The 19132-nt window shown below is 46.1% G+C and overlaps 1 long non-coding RNA gene across 1 annotated transcript in view; it reads right to left on the minus strand.

Moving 5' to 3' along the window:
* Positions 1-19132, minus strand: part of LOC139036651 (uncharacterized) — a 43060-nt gene continuing 23928 nt past the window's right edge. The window contains exon 4 of the long non-coding RNA XR_011489475.1: positions 1-2668. This is a non-coding gene — a long non-coding RNA (uncharacterized lncRNA). The remainder of the gene's footprint in view (positions 2669-19132) is intronic.

Raw genomic sequence — 19132 nt, forward strand, 5'->3', positions numbered from 1 at the left:
TTTTCTGTTTTCAGATTCACCAATTCCTGCTTTTACTGTTGTTAATTTCCTGTCTTGCCTGGTGTTTTTTTCCCCTCTTTGCCTAAAATGAATGCTCACTCTGTTTATTTTTCTTCAGACTTGTCAACAATTCACCAGGAAAGCCATCTGGTTCTGGGGTTTGTATGTGTGTGTGTGTGAAGCTTTTTTATTACCAGTTCAGTCTCCAGTTATAAATTTATTGATTTTCTATCTCTCTTGAGTCACTTGTGGCTGTCTGTGTCTTTCTAGGAATGTGTCCATTTCCTATAAATCACCTAATGTGTTGTCACACAGTTATTCACAGTGTCCCCTTATCATCTTTTTATTCTATGTGTTGTCACACTGGTATTCACAGTGTCCCCTTACAGTCCTTTTTATTCTCTGTGGCACATAACAATGTCCCTTTTCATTCCTGATCTAGTATATGAGTCTCTCTTCCTTTCTTGATTAGTCCAGCTACACAGGTTTGTCAATTTCGTTCTTCTTTACAAAGAACCGGTTTGAGGGTTTGTGCGTCATTTTCTCTATTGTTTTCCTATCCTCTATTTCATGTGTTTACATCTGCTTGATTTACTTCCTACTGTGGCTTTGCTTATTCTAGTTTCTTAAGTTGAATGGTGAGGTTATTGACTTCAGATATTTCTTCTTTTTTAAAGCAAGCATTTATGGGTATAATTTTCCTTCTGACACTTTCAGCATATCCATAAATTCTGGTATGTTGTGTTTTCATTTTCATTCATCTCAAAATAGTTGCCAGTTCCTTGTGGTTCTTTTTGACCTATTGATCATTTAGAAGTATACTGTTTATTTTCCACATTTTTGTGAAGTTCTCAAATTTCCTTCTCATATAGATTCCTAATTTCATTTTATTGTGATCAGAGAACACACTTTGTATGATTATAGTCCTTTTAAACATACAAAGACTTGTTTTGTGGCCTGATAAACTGTCTATTCTGGGAAATGTGCTTGGAAAGGATGTCTTCTATGATTGTTGGGTGGGGTGTTGTACAGACAATTGTGAGGAGTCATTGTTTCATGATGTTGGAAGTCTATTTGCTAATGTCTGTATAGCTATTCTATACATTATTGATAATGAGCTATTGAAGTCTCCAGCTATTATTTTGAATTGCCTATTTCTTCTTTAAATCTGGCTGTTTGGCTTCATATATCTGGGACTCTGTTGTTATCATTGCTATGTCATTTTGATGGATTTTCTATTTCATCATTATAAAATGTACTTAATTTTCTCTAGCAGCAAGTGTTGCCTGAAACTCTTTTTTGTCTTCTTTTAGTACAGTTATTCCAGCTCTCTTTGGCTGGCTGTTTCCAGGAAATCTCTTTTCTCATTCTTTCCCATTCAATTGATTTGTGTCTTGAAATCTCCAGTGTGTCTTTTCTTCATTATCATATCACTGGATCATGGTTTTTGTCCTGTTCTTCTGATCTCAGCTTTTTAATTGGAACACTTGGCCCATTTACAAACCTGCCTCCAACTGGAGATATGGGAAGAGGGGCCTTACTTTACTGCCGGAGCCTGCCGGCAAACGAACTGGTCGAGAACGCAATTACCAGAGTACCTAGGAAATAAGACTCAGAAAGATGGGGTTGAGAGGGACGGAGTCAGCTTGCGTCTGATTCCGACAACGTTATTGAAGAATACCACACCTATATATATGCTAACAGGAGTTACTAATAGATCAAAGGTTTGCATATGTGCAGAGCTACAGGCACAGATGTTTTAAATTCCTCCACTTAAGATCAGTAAAGCATTACCCTAGCACCCAACATGATTAAGATCAATAGAACATTAACTAGATAGAAAACAGGCTTCAAGCATGACGAGTTTATCAGCACCAGGAAAACAGGCGAAAGGTCACCGGGGTGTTTTTTCCCTGAAGGGGACAAATGCCAGTCTATACTTTAACAAGAAGGGGTGGCAGGACAAAGAGAGACCCTTTGTTCTCTTTAAGGGCCGGAAGGGGCCTGTATGTTCAGGCCAGCTCCCTGCAGCTCCCCCTTTTCTTTAAACTATTGGCAATTATATCTCCCTTAGGGGAACCCGTTGTGCCTGTAAATAAGAAAACATCAACAATTCCACAAACCCATCAGGTATTGTTAGGAGTTACTCATCTTATACCAGGATTATTGTTCCAGTCTGACCCAGGCCACACAAAGGACTTATTAGTATCAAATGTCACATCTATCACAATTTTACATTTGCAGGTAAGTAACAGTCCCATATGTTTCATCAGGTTTCCTGTGAGTGTTCAGCCTTCAAATGTTGGCATATGAGTCTTTTGCTCCCAGCAAATGTCGGCAGGGGTCAGTAGCTTTCCTTTTTCAGGGGTCATCCAGAAATATTCATCCCAAAATTGATAGTAATCACCTTCAAATCGATCAGGAGCACTGGGGGAAAGCTTGATTAATTACTGCACATGCTAATGTAAGAACAATATAGGCCAGAGCAGATCGGGGTTGAGCAGTGTCAGTGGCCATCCTTCTTGCTTGTAAGATGAACTCATGCATCTGCTGAGCTGTCGGGAATGCATTTCTCTGCTGTAGAGACAGCCGACTCATTTGCTGGTTCAGTGATCTGCTCCGTCTGGCGTACTAGCCTTTCCAGGAGCCAGCGCGGTGTTTCAGCATCCTGTGGAAAAACACATACATGACCCCTCCCCCAAATTAATACCGGATCCAGACCATGCCATGAATTGTCTAATGGGTCTTTCCATAATACCATTGGTTTCTTACTAGAGATTTGAGAGTCCCAAAATCTCTGGGCAGCTGAGTGTCCTTCTTTATCTAAAATTAAAAAATTTAAAATATATAAAGCATGATTCAGATAATTTCGAGGTAAAAGGGGGTAGAGCTCCCCCTTTTGTATTTTTTGTAGTTGCAATTTCAGGGTCTGATTGGCACGCTCGACGATGCCTTGGCCCTGGGGATTATACGGAATTCCTTTTTTTAAGGTAATGGAAAAGGAGGAACAAAAAGTCTTAGAGGCAGAGGAAATGTAACCAGGACCATTGTCGGTTTTTATAATTTTTGGTGTACCTAAAATAGAGAAGGCATATAGGCAATGTGAAATGGAATGTTTTGCAGCTTCGCCAGTTTGTAGGGAAGCCACGATATAACCTGAAAACGTGTCAATATACATGAACATATTTTAAGCGACCATAGGAAGGAACATGAGTGACATCCATCTGCCAAAGGTGATTAGGTTAGAGTCCACGAAGGTTGACACCTAGACGAGGGACTGGAAGAAATTGAGGACAAACAGAACAAGATTTAACAATTTGTCGGGCAGTTTCTCGAGGGATTTGAAATTGCAGATGAACGGTATTGCTATTTTGATGATGTAAGGCATGTGATTGTTGTGCTGCATCTACCTGTGAAAGAAGGACTCGAGTATGAGAATCGGCTATTTGATTTCCCATAGATAAAGGTCCAGGAAGCCCAGTATGGGCGCATAAATGCCCAAAAAAGCAAGGTGAGGCACGCTGTTGAAGAAGAGATTGAATTGAGTGCAGTAAATACTGAATATTAGAATTAGTAGTGGAAATGAAGGGAACAGTTTCTATATATTGTAAGGCATGAACAATATATTTACTATCTGTAAACAAATTAAAAGGCTGTAAGAGATATTGAGAACAGACTTTGTGAACCGCTGAGAGTTCGACTTCTTGAGCGGAGGTATATCCAGTCTGCCAGGAAAAAGAAGTATTATTAACCACAAAAGCAGCAATTCCATTAGAAGATCCATCAGTAAAAACAGTCAGTGCATTTTGGATAGGGGAATTGGAAACATTTTTTGGGATGATAAGTGAATGTTGACTAGCAAAATGTAAAACTTTGTCAGGAGGTAAATGATTGATAATCTGTCCTGTAAAAGAATCGAAAGCCAAAGCCCATGAATCATTAAACTGAAAAAGCCATTCCTGTTGTTCTTTAGTATAGGCACATAAATGTAAGTAGGATCGGCCCCCTGCACTTCTCTGGAAAGACGTCTTCCTTTGGCTACAAGGAGGCTAATAAAATCAAAGAAAGGAGTAAGAACTTTTGAAGGTGATACAGGTAAATGGATCCAATGTAAAGGGGCATCATGATATAACACTGCCGTCGGAGTATGTCTAGAGGGAAACACATATAATCCCCATGATCGAGAAAAGTCACAGTAGGTAGCAAAATGCTGAGAGAGGGCCTGTTCAACCAAGGCCAGAGCAGCTCGCCCCTCATCGTTTAGTATTCTAGGGGAGGAAGGGTCAGTGGATCCTTTTAGAATATCAAACAAAGGCTTCAATTCTCCAGTAGTCAATTTTAGATAGGGACGGATCCAATTTATGTCCCCTAATAATTTCTGAAAGTCATTTAAAGTCTTCAGATTATCTTTTCGAATCTGAAGTTTCTGTGCTCGAAAGGCTTCTCCCTCTAACCTAAAACCCAAATAAGAAAATGGCGGGAATCGTTGTATTTTTTCAGAAGCAATTTGCAATCCAGATTTAGTTAATTGAAGCAATAGCAGGTCATACGCTTGCAAAAGAATACCCTCTGTACAATGAGCAAGTAAAATGTCATCCATGCAATGAACCAAATAAACTTCAGGATAAGTCTTTCGAACGGGGTCAATCGCCTGATCAACAAATTTTTGACAAAGTGTAGGGCTGTTAGCCATGCCCTGTGGAAGGACTTTCCAATGATATCTTTGTGCAGGCTGTTTAAAATTTGTGGAGGGAATACTAAAAGCAAAGCGATGACAATCATTAGGATGGAGAAGTATCGTGTAAAAACAATCTTTTAAATCTATAATTATTTTATAGGTTGCACGTGGTATCCCAGCAGGTGAGGGCAAGTCGGGCTGGAGTGGTCCCATAACCACCATAGTTTCATTAACTTTGTGAAGGTCTTGTAACAACCTCCACCTGCCGGACTTCTTTTTAATAACAAATATGGGGGAATTCCAAGGGGAGTTGGATGGCTCAATATGTCCTAATTGCAACTGCTCCTGTATCAATTGCTCAGCTGCAGAAATTTTCTCTTTAGTCAGGGGCCACTGATCAACCCAGACAGGTTCATCAGTTTTCCAACTGATTGGGTCTGCATAGATTGCAGGAGAATCAGTAGCCCCCGTTAAAAACAACCTAATCCAGATCTAGAAGGTTTAGAAATAGGCATAACTGGTTGGGTAATACCTTGATTATTTCTTCCTAACCCCTGCTGGGGAAGTAACCCTTGATTCATCATCATCTTGGAAATAATCTGATTTGGAGCAAAAATATAAACCCCCATTTGTTGCATTACATCTCTTCCCCATAAGTTAACCAGGAGATGAGGGAGAATGAAAGGTTGAAAATCTCCCTCATGTCCTTCAGAGTCTCTCCAATGTAGGATACTGCTGCTCTGCTGTGGATTTTGAGATTGTCCTATTCCCCGTAATGTGGAAAAGGCCTCCTGTTTTGGGCCAATGCTGAGGCCAATGCTCTTCAGCTATAACTGACACATCCGCACCAGTGTCTAAGATCCCTGTAAATTTTTTATTTTCAATAAAAAGATCTAGTTTGGGATGCTCAGCAGAAATGGACTGCACCCAATATACATCAGAAGAGCCAAAACCATCAGTCCTTCGTTCTCGTTTAGAAGCAGTTTTCCCCTCTAAATGAAGAGGGAGCAAAACCAGTTGTGCTATTCGTTGATTGGTGGGAATGCTAATTATATTTGAAGGTGCATGGGCCATAATTTTAAGTTCCCCCGTGTAGTCTGTGTCAATCACTCCTGGGGACACTGACAACCCTTTCATAGTCCAACTACTTCTACCAATAATTAGTCCTACAGTTCCTTTTTGTAACGGCCCAAAAACTCCAGTTGGAATGGCTTGCATTCCCACATCAGGTGTTAATACTGTGTGGGTGGTGTGGCACACAAGTCCAATCCTGCGCTGCCTGGGGTGGCTCGGAAAAGGCTTTTAATGCCAAGTCGATTAGATTTGGCTGAGGCTCGGTCTGAAGTGCCCCATAACATTGTTTTGGGGCCTGGGGCTGGCCCCTCACCCAGTTTCCTGACTGTGGAGGAAGAGGTTTGCCTTCTATATCCATTTTTGATCTACAGTCCCTGGCCCAATGTTTTCCTTTTTTGCATCTGGGGCATACATCAGGATTCTTTGTACTATCTAAATTATTTTTCTTAGGACATTGGGCCATATGATGTCCCAGTTGTCCACACAAAAAGCAACTGCCGGGAGGCCCTCCCTTTTTCACACTACCCTTGTTCTTAGTCTGTTGATATAGAACTTCCTTGACAGTTTTTCCCTGGATAGCAGCAGCCATAGACAATCCCTAAAGATAGGAAGGGCCAATGTCAGCACAAACATAGGGAATAAGCATCAAGAGGAACACTATCTGGCCCATGGAGAGTATAAGCAGTTTGAATTTGTTCTCCCACCTTTGCCCAAGTCTCCAACTTAACAGTTCCTTCCTCCGGGAACCAAGGACAAGTTTCCTCTACGAAAGCAAGAAATCTTTCCAGTTTCCGTTTAGACACCGAAACTCCTCTAGCTTTTAACATAGTTTTTAACATAAAAACAAAGAACTGTCTACTATTATTTTGCCCCATGATTTTTACTCTCAACTATACCCTCTCCACCCACAATTATCCACAATGCCTGAACTCATAAATACCTCCCGCGGGAGAACTTTCAGTCTTCGGGTGGCTGTAGGCTGGAATCCGTTCAAGTCCCTGTCCGGGCGCCACTTGCCAGAGCCTGCCGGCCCATTTACAAACCTGCCTCCAACTGGAGATATGGGAAGAGGGGCCTTACTTTACTGCCAGAGCCTGCCGGCAAACGAACTGGTCGAGAACGCAATTACCAGAGTACCTAGGAAATAAGACTCAGAAAGATGGGGTTGAGAGGGACGGAGTGTTTTTTCCCTGAAGGGGACAAATGCCAGTCTATACTTTAACAAGAAGGGGTGGCAGGACAAAGAGAGACCCTTTGTTCTCTCTTAGGGCCGTAAGGGGCCTGTACGTTCAGGCCGGCTCCCTGCACTTTACCTTCTACCCATGAAGCATAAACGATTGCTTATTCTGCTCCTTTGCCAAGGCATCTTCAAGAAAACTGCCACCCACCTAGTTGGTCACCTTGCCCGGCACTTTACCCCTCTGGCTCAGCTCCCTCCTTTGTAAAATAAGAAGTTGCGATGGATGTTTGCGATTCTTTTGACAAGCCCACCTGCAAATGAGACCTGCATCCCTGCCCAGGGAGGGACCTGTCCAGCCCTCTCCTCCCGCTTCCATCTCTGAGAGTAGAGTTCAGAGACCAAGAGGAACATTTGTATACATGCAGCAAAATGCTGGTGGCTGTGATGAGACCTCATCTTTCTTTAGGCCCAAGAGAGCTGGAGATGTCACCTGAGGACTCCAGTTGTACTACCATCCCCTGCAGCATTTGTGCTCAGAGATGAGTCACGAGCCTGAGGCTGGACCCGCCCCACCCACACCTCTTCCTTGTGAGTCACAAGCACCTGTCAGTTCTACCTGCCAAACACGCAGGCTGCCACCTCCCTCCTGCTGCTGCCGCCCTGGGCTGAACGCTCCTGCCTCCCTCAGCCCCTGGGGCCTGATCCTCTGTCCTCCCCACACGTGGTCAGTCACTGCCTGCCATGGCCTCCACCACCACTAGCCTGCCACCCAGACACTCCCGTGGCTCCTCACTGAGGACTTCAGAGACTCCCCCCTCCCCCCAGGGCTCCCCATTCCCCTCCTCACCTGGGTACCCCGCTGTCTACACCCAGGTCATGCTGCAGCTTCCATGATGGTAATGCATCTACCGCTGCACTGGCTCCTCAAGTGTTTCAACAAAACTGTGATGCTCCCCTCATATACATTTAAGATTACATGTGCTTTTTTACCCTAGTGTATATTTATAAATATATTTATATATTTTATATTTGTAAATATTAAATATAATTATAACTATTTAAATAAAATATATGAATATACCATATAAATATATAAATATAATTTATAATATATTATAAATTATTTTAATGTAAAACTCTGAGATCTCTTTAGAATGTACATTGTAGAAAACAAGTTTCACATCAATGTAAGACCCACCACGATTGGTAAAACATAAATGAGGACTTCCCTGGATACAAATCCACCTGCCAGTGCAGGGGACACAGGTTCGATCCCTGGTCTGGGAGGATTCCGCATGCCAAGGAGCAACTAAGCCCATGTGCCACAACTACTGAAGCCCGCCCTCCAGAGTGCACAAGTCACAAGTCCTAAGCCCTCAAGCCTGGAGCCTGGGCTCTGCAGCAAGAGAAGCAACTGCATTGAGAAGCTTCACAACAGAAGAGTAGCCCCCACTCGACATATAACTAGAGAAAGCCCCCGCACAGCAACAAAGACCCAAAAAATTAGTTCAGTTCAGTCGCTCAGTCGTGTCCAACTCTTCTTGATCCCATGGACTGCAGCACGCCAGGCCTCCCTGTCCATTACCAACTCCCGGAGCTTGCTCAAACTCATGTCTATCGCATCAGTAATGCCAAAAAATAAAGCAAAATAAAAGAAAAAGCATACATGAGCAGGATTTCCCAGGTGGTCTGGTGGCTACAACTCTGCCCTGTTGATGCAGGGGGCTCCAGTTCAATCCCGGTTTGCAAACTAAGACCCCGCATGGCCAAAATATAAAAGTAAATAAAGTAACAGTGAGAATAATTAAATAATTTTTTAAAAGAAGATTATACTTAAGAATAAGTACACTAAGTATTAAAAAACATACATGAGCAAAAATAATACTACACAGGCAATTTCTACTCCAGTAGTTAGAAATTTTACCCCTTCCTCTTTTCTCCTTAAATATAGTTTCATTACATTCCCCTCACAGAATTTTATCTTAATATTATAGAATTTTATGCCTGAACATGTTTTATTATCATTCTCGTAAAATCCTGCAACAGAAACACATGTATAAATGGAAATTATTTTGATTTCTTATGATCAAAAAGGTCTAAGTGTTTTAAATGTTTTCCTTGAGTTTCATTATGATTATTATTGATATTACTGAGCAAGTCAAGACAGTAGAGATTTGGATAAGTGATTACATGTAGAAAGTGAGGCTGTGCTGGGAAAACATCTCTAAACGAGATGGTGGTTCTATAGTTGTTGCTCTGTTTCCTGAGGCGGTGCCCGCTGTCTACACCCTGTAATGAGGCCAGTAGTGGCAGCAGATGGGTACAGAAGCCCCTTGAGCATCTTCTCCTGTGTCTCATGTCAACGAAAATCCACTTTGCTGGGGGTCCTGTCGTTGTCTTTTCAGCTGGGGCCTCACTATAGGCAGATATTGCTTCATTCTGGAATTAGCAGGGCAGGCTTGGCATTCCCTTTATCCTCACTTTTTGTTTTCAAGGTTTTATATTACACCTGTAAGCACCAAAAACTGTATTCACCACGCCTCCTTCTGCCGCCAGCATCACCCAGGTGGAACCCCTTCTGAGTTACAGCAGTTACGTCTCCTTTTGACTTAGTTGGAAGCCGAGAATTAGAAAGCACCTGCCTTAGCAAGGGATTTGCTAGCCTGACAGTAAAATCATTTTTATACCTTCTCTGGAAAGTCTGCCCCAAAGCCCCTTTATAAGGTTCCCAGGGGACCATCAGTTCTGCCTGCTTGGCCCAAGCCACCGAGAGAGAGTTAGACTTTGTTTTATCATAGGCTTGAATCTCTCAGCCAGCCCAGATATGAGCATGCCACCCACAGGTGCTTAGAAAGCCAGGCACTGTGGCTTCAAACAGCTCAACGAACTGCCAGCCAGGACTTCCCCCAGTGATAGCAGAAGACATTTCGCAACTCAAATGAGCGTGTGAATGTATGTTTCAAGAAACAGTATGAAAATCATTGAGAAATAAATTGTGAAATGTATCTTACAAAAAAGATTACTAACAGCCATCAAGATTAAAATGATAATATCTGGTAAGGGATTCATATCTGAAATATAGAGAGAACTAAAACTCAACAACAACAACAAAAACCCTGATTCAAAAATGGGAAAATGGGCAAAGGACTCGAACAAACATTTCTCCAAAGAAGCCATATGAATGTCCATATACAAAAATAATGTGTATTTTAGGTATAATTTATATTATTTTGAAAGCATATTTAAAAACAATGCAAAAACTAATACAATTAATTCATATTTATGATAGATTGTGAAAATAAGTCTAAAGGCTGTTTCTCATAACTGGATTTGTCATATGCAATATCATAATATCAGATGTAGGAAAAATTACTATTTATGAAATAAAATATATGATAAAGCCTTGAGAACAATTTAACATAATCTATTAAAACCATAAATAGCCTTATCTACCTTATGCAACGTAGTAACCAAAGTTTCCTTTTATATTTAAGAAAAAGAGAAGGTGAAAATGCTAAAAATCTAAGGGTCTATTGGTTGCTTACAATTTTTTTTAATGAAAATAGGAATTTATAAATTTAGTAAATATTTATTTTGCTAAAGATGAGGATTGACTATAATTCAAATAAATTCACTCTATGATTTGAAAAAATGGATTTTAGCTTCCTTTAGAATAATGCACACAAAATTTTAATCAGCAAATTTCAGCCTGTGTTTATATTGAAAGCAATGGTTATTCCTCCCTAAACTCAAAATACATTTAAAACCATCATCTTATTAAGCTACAAGCATCCCTGCTCCGCTGCTCAAAGATACTTGTCTTTCAGCCGAATGACATATCCAGATGACAAGCACTGCCAAAGTCAGGGAGAAAGCTGATATTTTTAAATTCATGAAAGAAGTTGACTTCAGTGTTTCTCACCTACAATCTCTCTGCCTCCCTCCCACGTGACTGTCCCCTGAAAGCGATGCTGACTTTGGCTATACATGCATAGCCCCACTGCTCCACTGACTGCATCTCTGGGTGCAGACCCTTCCAGCACTTCTCCCGACAGAGCAGGTTTCATGTGGGAAGGGTCCCCACACTCACCTGCCGTCTTCCAGCAGCCCTGATTTCCAGAACAGGAGAGGTGAGGTATCAGTGGGCACCGTAAGTGGGGAATGGGACAGGGGCCCTGAATGCCCCCTGCTCGACTTCAGAGGCCAGCATGTGGATGCTAAGAATCTGGGAATCTCTCCTCTGTGTCTACGCACCCCAGGCTGCAAGTGCCCAGATGAGAATTCACATCTGCTGCTTATCCCCAAATTAATGTTGAGTCCGCATTGCCCTCTGGGCCATGACTTTCTCAGTATCTTATTCAAGGCCCAGCCAGCATCCAGGGGCTGTGTGCAGAATCACTGAGCATTGAAAACAAGCCCCACTTGCTAAGAGGCCAGAAAGCCCTGCCCACCCCTGGGGAGATCTGGGCTTGGGACCAGGGCACCCCAGCTCTAGCTAAGACACACACCCTCCCTGGCAAGGCAGACTCTGAGCCCACAAACAACCTGGGTTTCCAGGCCTCAAATCTCCGTCTCCAGGGAGGCCAGGTGAGCACCCTTCCCTCCCATGAAGGCCACTCAGAGCCCCAGAAATCCTCTCTTGCCGCTAAGCAGCTCATAGCCTGTCAAACTGGAGTTGTCTCATTAATCATTCACAAACTTTCATCTCCACTGGTATTTGCTATTCGTTAATTGAATAATTAGGTATAATTAATAACCTCACATATTATCATCATCACAACATTATGGGTGTCAGGAGGATAGAAGTTAATTAGAGGTTAATGGTGTTGGCTCCAAATCAGATGCTTAAGCTGTGCATTAGGCTCCTGCCAGCTGGGGAAACATGAACTGTGCCCCTTAATTAATTTTTCAGTGTTTCTAGGGTCTAGAAAAGCCGATTTAAAAAAATTTACTGATGTCTTTGAACTTGGTGGTTTAAGAGAAGTTCCCAGAAAACCACACCAACGTTGTATATCAATACTTTCACCAAAAACCTGCCTTTTAGGGGACTGCATGTAAGCCAGCACGGGGGACACAAAAATCACTCAGATGCAGACCCCAGTGTAATGCCCGCAGCCAGGAAGGTAAAATCGGCCGGCATGTGGGTCCCTGCAGGGGAAGGTAGAGAGAGCCGATGTCTGTGGCTGAGGGGTGCTGAGCGGCTCTGGGTTTGCAATGAGTGCACTCAGGGAACAGTGGTTCTTTCATAAAGGTGACTCTCTAGTAAACCACTAATTTCCTGTAATGAAGCATTCAAGTCAGGAAAAGAAACTCTGTGTCAAGGCATTGATCATGATTTCAGACTTAGAAAATCTGGTCTTTCAAGGGATATATGACAGACACAGGCTGTGGGAATTGTAGGGAAGATGAGGTTGTCTCTGCTTGAACGTGTTTAGAATTCTTGGTTGTAAGTGAAGGGACCCCAATTCAAGTTGGCTATATCACCTGGGCTCCCCAAGTGTCGCTAGTGGTAAAGAACCTGCCTGCCAATGCAGGAGATGGAAGAGATGTGGGTTCCATCCCTGGGTTGGGAAGATCTCCTGGAGAAGGGAATGGCAACCCACTCTAGGATTCTTGCCTGGAGAATTCCATGAACAGAGGAGCTTGATGGGCTACAGTCCATAGGGTCGCAAAAAGTGGGACATGACTGAGTCAGGCATGACATGCAGTGGCCCACAGCACTGAAAACTCCAGGAGTGGATATCAGGCATGGCTGCCTCTAGGAACTCAGGAAGTGTCATCAGGAAGCTCTTTTTGTCTTTTCATTTTTTGAATGGGTGAGGCTTATGAGGAGGCTTCCCTGCTGGCTTAGATGGTAAAGAATCTACCTGTAATGCGGGAGACCTGGGTTCAATACCTAGGTCGGGAAGATACCCCGGAGAAGGGAATGGCAACCCACTCTAATATTCTTGCCTGGGGAATCCCGTGTACCTCTGTGTTGGCATTTTCTCAGCCAGGCTCTCCCTTCCTATGGCAAAATGCCCCGGTTTAACTCCCTGCCCTCTCAGTTACTCCAGAAACAGCAATGGTGACAGTGATGCATAAACAGCAGGCACTTGTCCACTGTGCTGTGAAACGCAGCACCTAGGGGGTTTATGTGGACTGATTCCTTTAATCTTCGACTCTTGGAAGGAAAGGGGTCATGTAAAGGGATGATAAGAATCTGGGTTTAGAGCCAGACACTTGGGTTAAATTCCAGGTCTTCCTCTCACATCTGGTTGAGCTTGAACCATGACTTCACATCCAAGCCTCAGCTTCATCGCCTACACAGTAAACACCTCATTCAGATGAGGCCACTTCAGCCAGGCCTGTGATCCAGGCTAGCTTCTGTGTACTCAACAAACACTGGCTATTTGCTTTACCAATTATTTGTAGCAATGATGACAGGGGTCATGTGTACATAGCAGCCATCAGCTCGGACTTTTAAAAATAGGCCCCAGGTCAAATCTTCCATCTTCCCAGAAATTTTAACCAATATTTTGAAGTCCAAACAGCATCCTTCGGACAGATCTTTGAACTGGGGAAGCCACACAAACTCCTTTATAAGACGTGTTACAGGCCGGGGTCAGGACCACAACAGAAGAGTCACATTCCTTTGGGGCCACCGCCACTGTAGCTGACCACCCGTTGTACAGAAGGTACCGGACAAGCACATGGCAAGGGCAGCAGTCTCTCTGAGCAGGTGAGGAACGAGCTTGGCCTGAGGTCCCCACAGGCAAGGATGCCGAGCCGAGGCTGAGCCCGCGTCCTGATGCTGCGAGGCCAGCCTTGGTGGCACCTCCTGAAGGCTCCAGCAACGGTGCTGGTCCCCCAGCAGTGGCCTCCCCATGCCGCCCCAGCCTCATCTCGCGAGTGATGAGCGAGCCTGATGCCGCCTATCTTCTCTGCTGATTTTCCTGGGGGAGTGCCTGCTTGCCACAAAATGGCCATCTAATGGCCACATCTAAAGGAGAGAGGCACCATCAGAGCCAGGTGCGGGCGGGTCACGGGCTTCCTGCAGATTCCACCTGGGTTTGCGAGGTAATCACCTCATAATGTGCAGACTGGGATCTACAAAGACCGGAATGTTGCTGTCGCAGGAAGGGAGGTGCTGATAAAACGTGTCTGGCTGCACGTGGATGCAAGCGCCTGTGTCCACATTAGCGCCCTGAAATGTACACCTGCCAGGACAGTGAGCTGGGCTCTGTCTAGACCGCCCTCCCCAAACAGTCCCTGCTTGGGCCGGCAGCCGGCTGCTCCAAAAGGCCGCAGAGCCACAGGCAGACAGTCCTTAGGCCCCATCTCGAAAGATAATTGGACATTTGCTTAATGGCCTCAACTTCTATTTCTGGCTCATGGATGCTTTTTCTGGCTTTTCCTTGGCTAAGAGACAATAAGAGCTCCCCTAAGAGACAGCAGCCCAGGCTCCTGATGGCCACACAGACACCAGCCACCTGGAGCGCTGCTGCAAAGGGATCCCAGGCCACCTGGGCAGCAAGAAAATAGAGTGAAAAATTAGCAGCCTCCGGGCTGGGGCCTGGCAAGGTGTGGGGGAGACCCCCTCCGCCAGCCCAGGGCCAGAGGGTGACATCACCCAGCTCTAGCTTGGCATCAGAGGCCCTGCTCAGCCCCAGACGTCTCCCAGTGCACCCTCTGCCAGTCAGTTCAGCCGTAACCCTAGACCCTCTGAGGACCACCACTTGGGGGTTCCTGTAGCCTCCCTAGGGGGCTGGTCCACAGGGAGCACCACACCCTTTTCCCCTCAGCCCCCAAGTCCCTGAAAAAATGTCGTGCCCCTGGCTGATTAAATAAGGACCCTGACCCGAGCCTTCCATGAGCACGGGTGCAGGGTTGAGCCTTCTGTGTGCAGAGGGTGCTCCCCCACTGGGACGCAGCCTCAGCCATGCTTCCCTGAAATGAAGGGAATACAGGGCCTTGCCCACCCCCGCCCCGTGGCTCCACGTGCAGGCTCACAGCATCCATGTCAACCCCACCTGTGGGCCACACCGGGAGATGTTGATTCACAGGAGTTCCTTCCATCCTAAGGGTTGACCGTTTCCTAACGAGTCCTTCTAAGGCCGTGTGTCAGCAGCCTCGCACCCCCAGACTGTGCGCTTCTGGCCAGGTGGACCTGGACCAGCCCCCTAGGCTGCCACGGGGCCTCTGTTCCTCCTTGGCCGGAGCTCTGAGGCAGCACTTGCACCCACACCCGCCCCCTCCCCAGCTGCCGGGCGAGGAGGCTCGGGGTTGGAGATGCAGGGTGGTTAAGGTAAGGGGTATTGATGACCAAGCTCACAAGACTCCCTGAAGACTCAGAATGGTGACTGGACTCAAGGGCCATGGGAAATGGGGTACATACCCCTCCCCGCAGTTTCTAAGGCCTCTCTGAAGGTGTCCACCCACCCAGTGGTCCATTTGCTTGCTCCCCGCCTTCCCTCCTCACCCCCACTGCCTCACTCCCCCGGGATCACACTCCCCAGCCCCCCACTCCACCCCTCTCTAATCCCCTCCCTGTAAAAGGGGAATGCGGGCTCTGTGTGTCTCAGGCTCTGCTTTCTGGGGAGCCGAAACCAGGATGGGCCCCACCAAGAAGTGACCCCACACTGGGAGTCGCTTCCCTCCAGGAGCAGGGCTATGACTGCCCCCCACCCGTGCTTCCTCCGTGCTGGACACAAAGGCTAGGCTGGTACAAAGGCAAACCGCTCTGGTCAGGGTAACCCACAGACAGCCCCCTACCCCAGCTCTCCAGGGCATGTGGTTCACCCCTCCCCAGAAATTCTGGCCCATATCAATTCAGAGTCCAGCAGAGAAGCTGCCCCAAAACCCCTGGAAAGAGGGGACAGGTTTGAAAAGCAGTTGATGAAATGGAATTTAAATCATTCATTTGAATGTTAAATCATGAAATTGGTTATTTTTATCACATACCTTGGGAACTGAATATTTTGACATATTAATAAGTTCTCCAAAATGGCATTTACATCAAAATTCTGGTTGCTTTTGCTGAGCTGAGCCTCTGTCCTGGCTGTTACAGTTTCTCTCCACCCCAGCTAGGTGAGAGGTGGATGCCAGTGGTGACTTGAAACCCATCCCTCAGCTTCCTAGGACATCTCCACCCCATGAACGGGGGAAGTGGTCCACTCCCTGGAGTTCCTTGGAGAAGTTTCCCAAACTTCTGTTCAGAACTGGGGGAGGGGGTGGGGGGCACCTGCACCTGCTGCTGCTCAGCCTGGACCACACCCTTCACCCTTGTCCCTCCCCCTTCCTCCCTCCCTCCCTCATCAGTTCTCATCTCCTTCCTCATTCTCCTTCCTAGAACTCACCAACTCCCAGCAACCTGTGCCATGTTCTTATCTGTCTTGCCTACAGCCTTCCTCTTTTCTCACTGGGATGAAACTCTGAATGGACAAGGAATTTTGGCCCTTTATCTTGCCACTTTCTCCCCAGGTACCCAGAAAATTTCCTAGCTGCTAGGAACTACCCAATATATATTTGAACAAACAGATAAACTAGGTACCAACAAAAAAAGACAGCTGAATTTGCACGTTATCAAAGGCCAACCCTTCATCCCAGAGGAGGAGACTGTAAGGATGCAAGTCCACGCCAGTTTCCGCCCAGCGAGGGCTTGTCATGTCCCAGCCTCTGAGTGACTCTCTACTCACAGTTCGGGATGAACAAGCCCTTGTTCAGAAACACCTGAAACCTCAGTCTCCAGCCCTGCGCTGGGGCCAGTCCCTCACCTCTGTGCTCCAGCTGCCACCCTCATCTACAAGGGAGTCGGGCAGAGCCTTCTTTCCCAAACTGCTTCCAGGGGCCCAGGGTCGATGGCGCTGCCTCTGCAGGGAGTGTCTGGAAATCACAACCCGTCATCACTGAAGGAGCAGAAACGTAATGACCAGTGAAGACGGCCACATCCATCATCCACACAGTGCACCGGAGGACTTGTCTCTCAGTGGAAGCCCCATAGCAACCCTGTGGCTTGGGGACAACTATTAACCCACTTGTTCATGAGAATCTAGGTCGTAAGAGTCTTTCTCAACATCCTAAATGCACAGAGAACTGGCATTGCGTTCACTCCTGTGGATGCCTTGGGGTGGCTTTTGAGCCCCAGTCTAGCCTGGCCACTTCCCACCGGGGGCTTCCACTCCGTCCCATGACCCCTTGGCCTTGGCTCATCCTGGGGTGAACCAGGGCTGCCCTCCATGCTCCCAGCTCCCATCCCTCTGCCCTCGTTCCAGTAGCCAATGCAGCCCAGCAGTCAGCCCGAAATTAATAGTGGGAAGCACCACTCCATCATGCTTCACTCTGTTAATTTCAAGATGGCCACTGTGGTGCCTTAGTACCTGGACTTCAGAAAGGGCACCGCGGGGCTGGCTGTCTCTGCCCTGCATCATCTGGGGTGCCTGGGATCGGGGCAACCGAGAGATGCAGATGCTAGCCATGGAGTCTGGTTGGCATGAGCTGCAGGGGTAAGGGCAGGCCCCCGGCAGCTTCTGGCACAACATGAGTCCTCAAAACTAAGTCACAGACAGTGCATACTTTGTTGACGAGATGTGAGGAGGAGGGAAGGACCATCACAGCATGAGTTAAAGAGCAGCTGGTGGCGGGGAAGTATATCAGCTAGAATGCTGTCCTTGTAAGAACTGCTACAACCCAGACAATTCACCAGAATGTGTAGGAAGCCCATAGGTCCAGAGGCAAGACTGGGGACAGGTCCCCCGGAGACCAGGAGAGAAATGAAAACTCACTGCAGTGGGCAGTCTCTCCCGGAAGCCACTGTTGACACAAGATGCAAACACCTTAGGGGGAATACCTGGTGGTTTGGCCTGAACTGTCTGCTACGCCAGCCCTTTGGAGACAACATAGTTCCTGAAAAGGAAACCAGGCTGCAGAAAGGACAGAAAGAGGGACACGAGTGCACACAGTGATATAAGACGGAAAGAATTCTCACTGGATTCCAGCTCTGTTCTTTTCCTCCAGGCATGCGCTGGACCCAGAACTGCCTCTCAGTAGAGAGATCTCAGGTTCTCCCCCCAACAAAGCAACTAAACACTTGTGGGCAAACACCTGAATACCAAACAGTGCTGCGTGTCTCTCCTCTGAAACAAACAAGCAGTTCCTTGAAATTTTTGTGCCTACAAAGTGCTGCACAATCTTTGTTTACCAAGGCACTTAAAGATGGCTAATTTCTTCCAAGCTCCTAATAGAGTGAATTCTTTTACCACTTTAAATAGAGTTTATAATGTATTATTTCAGATTTTCAGCAAGTATATTTATTTAGCAATTAAGGGTATTAGTGCTGCCAAGTGATTTTGAAAAATGAACGTGGTGGCTGGAATAATGCAGTGCGAAGGCTTGTTCTGTTAAACAGGAATCCAGATCACACAGCTTTATCCCAGTCCTCTAGTCCCTGAGTCCCCCAGTTAACTAGAAACACAGACAATAAACTTCTTCCCATCCTAAATAGATTCTCCTCTCTATTAATTCCAAAAAGTTTTACGCTGGTCACCATATTCCCAAATTGTCCAATGCAAACCATGGTACCTTGGGCACCCTGGCCACAGACCCCAGCTCTCAGGGCTCCTGGCATATCCACAGATTCCCCTGTGTGGCCCGGAGACTCTGCCTAGTGGCTTTCCTGCCGTGGGGTCCAGCAAGAAGGGACAGAGGGTAGATTCCCAGAAGCAGACCTTAGCCAACAAGAAATGGGGGTTGGGGGGAGATAGTCCAGTTTCCTGGCCCCTCCGCCCCTTGGCTGGGACAGCACTGGCAGAAGGGAAGATATTCTGAATCAGGAAGCCAGTGGCTCCCATGGGAATCCACAGATAAATCTTAGCCTGGGTCTTAGGTATTTCCCAGGGAAAGCTAAAGGTCAGAGGGTACAGGAAAGAGCTGTCAGTCCCATCAGAGGTGAGGAGTGGGCACCTGTAGGGCCCTCCCTCACTTTCCACCCCTCCATCCCCCGCCCACCTCGAGTGGTCTGGGTGGCAGGACCCACCATCCTCCCCTGGCATTTGTTCTTGAGGCTGTGGGAAGGGGGAAAAAAAAAACCAAATTCTGTTCAATCACCATAACCTGTCCTTGCAGGAGCATAAAAGTAACTGATTGCTTATTTCAAACACCTAACCTATCTATTGCAGCAGCAACTCAGAAAATCTGATAAGGTGCTAATGGAAAATGTGTCA

The sequence above is a fragment of the Odocoileus virginianus genome, chromosome 9, assembly GCF_023699985.2.
Source record: "Odocoileus virginianus isolate 20LAN1187 ecotype Illinois chromosome 9, Ovbor_1.2, whole genome shotgun sequence".
In the NCBI taxonomy this organism is placed as follows: Eukaryota; Metazoa; Chordata; class Mammalia; order Artiodactyla; family Cervidae; genus Odocoileus; species Odocoileus virginianus.